Consider the following 4,078-nt stretch of genomic DNA (forward strand, 5'->3'; position numbering starts at 1 on the left):
ACAGTAGTAGGTATAGTGGCGGTAGTAGAGTTAACAGTAGACAGTAGTAGAGCACAGACAGTGTAGGGTTACAGTAGTAGGTTGATAGTAGATAGTAGTAGAGTTAACAGACAGTAGTAGAGTTAACAGTAGACAGTGAGAGTTACACAGTAGTAGGTTGATAGTGGTGGATAGTAGTAGAGTTAACAGTAGACAGTAGTAGATAACAGAGACAGTAGTAGAGTTAACAGTAGTAGGTTGATAGTGATGGTATAGTAGTAGAGTTAACAGTAGACAGTAGTAGAGTTAACAGTAGTGAACAGTAGTAGAGTTAACAGTAGTAGGTGCTGATAGTGGTGGTATAGTAGTAGAGTTAACAGTGAGACAGTAGTAGAGATTAACATGTAGTATAGTAGTAGAGTTAACTGTAGTAGGTTGATAGTGTTGGTATAGTAGTAGAGTCAACAGTGACAGTAGTAGGTTGATAGTGTTGGTATAGTAGTAGAGTTAACAGTGAGCAATAGGTTGATAGTAGTGGTATAGTAGTAGAGTTAACAGTAGACAGTAGTAGGTTGATAGTGGTGGTATAGTAGTAGAGTTAACAGTGAGACAGTAGTAGAGTTGATAGTGTTGGTATAGTAGTAGAGATTAACTAGTAGTAGGTTGATAGTGTTGGTATAGTAGTAGAGTTAACAGTAGACAGTAGTAGGTTGATAGTGGTGGTATAGTAGTAGAGTTAACGTAGCAGTAGTAGGTTGATAGTGTTGGTATAGTAGTAGAGTTAACAGTAGACAGTAGTAGGTTGATAGTGGTGGTATAGTAGTAGAGTTAACAGTAGACAGTAGTAGGTTGATAGTGGTGGTATAGTAGTAGAGTTAACAGTAGTAGGTTGATAGTGGTGGTATAGTAGTAGAGTTAACAGTAGACAGTAGTAGGTTGATAGTGGTGGTATAGTAGTAGAGTTAACAGTAGTAGGTTGATAGTGGTGGTATAGTAGTAGAGTTAACAGTAGACAGTAGTAGGTTGATAGTGGTGGTATAGTAGTAGAGTTAACAGTAGTAGGTTGATAGTGGTGGTATAGTAGTAGAGTTAACAGTAGACAGTAGTAGGTTGATAGTGGTGGTATAGTAGTAGAGTTAACAGTAGTAGGTTGATAGTGGTGGTATAGTAGTAGAGTTAGACAGTAGTAGGTTGATAGTGGTGGTATAGTAGTAGAGTTAACAGTAGCTAGGTTGATAAGTAGTAGTATAGGTAATAGAATTACAGTGAAGTAGTAGATAACAGTGGACAGTAGTAAGTTAACAGAGACAGAGTAGGTTGATAGTGGTGGTATAGTAGTAGAGTTAACAGTAGACAGTAGTATGTTGATAGTGTTGGTATAGTAGTAGAGTTAACAGTAGTAGGTTGATAGTGGTGGTATAGTAGTAGAGTTAACAGTAGTAGGTTGATAGTGGTGGTATAGTAGTAGAGTTAACAGTAGACAGTAGTAGGTTGATAGTGTTGGTATAGTAGTAGAGTTAACAGTAGTAGGTTGATAGTGGTGGTATAGTAGTAGAGTTAACAGTAGACAGTAGTATGTTGATAGTGTTGGTATAGTAGTAGAGTTAACAGTAGTAGGTTGATAGTGGTGGTATAGTAGTAGAGTTAACAGTAGTAGGTTGATAGTGGTGGTATAGTAGTAGAGTTAACAGTAGAAGTTGTAGGTTGGATAGTGGTGGTATAGTAGTAGAGTTAGCAGTAGACAGTAGTAGGTTGATAGTGGTGGTATAGTAGTAGAGTTAACAGTAGACAGTAGTAGGTTGATAGTGTTGGTATAGTAGTAGAGTTAACAGTGACAGTAGTAGGTTGATAGTGGTGGTATAGTAGTAGAGTTAACAGTGACAGTAGTAGGTTGATAGTGGTGGTATAGTAGTAGAGTTAACAGTAGTAGGTTGATAGTGTTGGTATAGTAGTAGAGTTAACAGTAGACAGTAGTATGTTGATAGTGGTGGTATAGTAGTAGAGTTAACAGTAGATAGTAGTAGAGTTAACAGTAGACAGTAGTAGAGTTAACAGTAGTAGGTTGATAGTGGTGGTATAGTAGTAGAGTTAACAGTAGACAGTAGTAGGTTGATAGTGTTGGTATAGTAGTAGAGTTAACAGTAGTAGGTTGATAGTGTTGGTATAGTAGTAGAGTTAACAGTAGTAGGTTGATAGTGTTGGTATAGTAGTAGAGTTAACAGTAGACAGTAGTAGGTTGATAGTGGTGGTATAGTAGTAGAGTTAACAGTAGTAGGTTGATAGTGGTGGTATAGTAGTAGAGTTAACAGTAGACAGTAGTAGGTTGATAGTGGTGGTATAGTAGTAGAGTTAACAGTAGACAGTAGTAGGTTGATAGTGGTGGTATAGTAGTAGAGTTAACAGTAGTAGGTTGATAGTGGTGGTATAGTAGTAGAGTTAACAGTAGTAGGTTGATAGTGTTGGTATAGTAGTAGAGTTAACAATGAACAATGAATGAAGTTGATAGTGGTGTTATAGTAAATGAGAGTTAACAGTGACATTAGTAGGTTAATAGTGGTGGTATAGTAGTAGGAGTTAACAGTAGACAGTAGTAGGTTGATAGTGGTGGTATAGTAGTAGAGTTAACGTGGAGACAGTAGTAGAGTTAACAGTAGTAGGTTGATAATTGGTATAGTAGTAGAGTTAACAGTAGTAGGTTGATAGTGGTGGTATATAGTAGTAGAGTTAACAATATAGTATGTTGATAGTGGTGGTATAGTAGTAAAGTTAACAATGGAAACAATGTAAGTTGATAGTGGTAGTATATTAGTAGAAGTTAACAGTAACCGACAGTAATAGAAGTTAACAATGAAACAGTAATGGGTTTGATAGTGATAATATAATAATGAAGTTAACAGTAGACAGTAATGAGTTGATAGTGTTGGTATAGTAGTAGAGTAAACAGTAGACATTAGTGGGTTGATAGTGTTGGTATAGTAGTAGAAGTAAGCAGTAGTAGGTTGATAGTGGTGGTATAGTAGTAGAGTTAACAGTAGTAGGTTGATAGTGTTGGTATAGTAGTAGAGTTAACAGTAGACAGTAGTAGGTTGATAGTGGTGGTATAGTAGTAGAGTTAACAGTAGACAGTAGTAGGTTGATAGTGGTGGTATAGTAGTAGAGTTAACAGTAGTAGGTTGATAGTGGTGGTATAGTAGTAGAGTTAACAGTAGACAGTAGTAGGTTGATAGTGGTGGTATAGTAGTAGAGTTAACAGTAGCAGTAGTAGGTTGATAGTGGTGGTATAGTAGTAGAGTTAACAGTAGTAGGTTGATAGTGGTGGTATAGTAGTAGAGTTAACAGTAGACAGTAGTAGGTTGATAGTGGTGGTATAGTAGTAGAGTTAACAGTAGACAGTAGTAGGTTGATAGTGGTGGTATAGTAGTAGAGTTAACAGTAGACAGTAGTAGGTTGATAGTGGTGGTATAGTAGTAGAGTTAATAGTAGACAGTAGTAGAGCTGACAGTAGTAGGTTGATAGTGGTGGTATAGTAGTAGAGTTAACAGTAGACAGTAGTAGGTTGATAGTGGTGGTATAGTAGTAGAGTTAACAGTGACAGTAGTAGGTTGATAGTGGTGGTATAGTAGTAGAGCAATTAACAGTAGTAGGTTGATAGTGGTGGTATAGTAGTAGAGTTAACAGTAGACAGTAGTAGGTTGATAGTGGTGGTATAGTAGTAGAGTTAACAGTAGACAGTAGTAGGTTGATAGTGGTGGTATAGTAGTAGAGTTAACAGTAGACAATAGTAGAGTTAACAGTAGACAGTAGTATGTTGATAGTGGTGGTATAGTAGTAGAGTTAACAGTAGTAGGTTGATAGTGGTGGTATAGTAGTAGAGTTAACAGTAGTAGGTTGATAGTGGTGGTATAGTAGTAGAGTTAACAGTAGACAATAGTAGAGTTAACAGTAGACAGTAGTATGTTGATAGTGGTAGAGTTAACAGTAGACAGTAGTACGTTGATAGTTGTGGTATAGTAGTAGAGTTAACAGTATACATTAGTAGGTTGATAGTGGTGGTATAGTAGTAGAGTTAACAGTAGACAGTAGTAGAGCTAACAGTAGT

General features: G+C 36.8%; 1 long non-coding RNA gene across 4 annotated transcripts; it reads left to right on the forward strand.

Annotated features, from left to right (window-relative positions):
* Window positions 1–740: 740 nt before the first annotated feature.
* LOC127922611 (uncharacterized) lies at window positions 741–4,049 on the forward strand. 4 transcript variants are annotated; one of them, XR_008111749.1, is made up of 7 exons: window positions 741–1,088; window positions 1,296–1,636; window positions 2,041–2,214; window positions 2,255–2,348; window positions 2,978–3,064; window positions 3,245–3,425; window positions 3,624–3,815. It is a non-coding gene; the product is annotated as an uncharacterized LOC127922611 (long non-coding RNA). The 4 variants fall into 4 exon arrangements; XR_008111747.1 differs by lacking the exons at window positions 3,245–3,425; window positions 3,624–3,815 and adding an exon at window positions 3,827–4,049 and having other exon boundaries at window positions 2,041–2,348; XR_008111746.1 differs by lacking the exon at window positions 3,624–3,815 and having other exon boundaries at window positions 2,041–2,348; window positions 3,245–3,450.
* Window positions 4,050–4,078: the final 29 nt, after the last annotated feature.

This window comes from Oncorhynchus keta, unplaced genomic scaffold (assembly GCF_023373465.1).
Source record: "Oncorhynchus keta strain PuntledgeMale-10-30-2019 unplaced genomic scaffold, Oket_V2 Un_contig_26392_pilon_pilon, whole genome shotgun sequence".
NCBI lineage: Eukaryota > Metazoa > Chordata > Actinopteri > Salmoniformes > Salmonidae > Oncorhynchus > Oncorhynchus keta.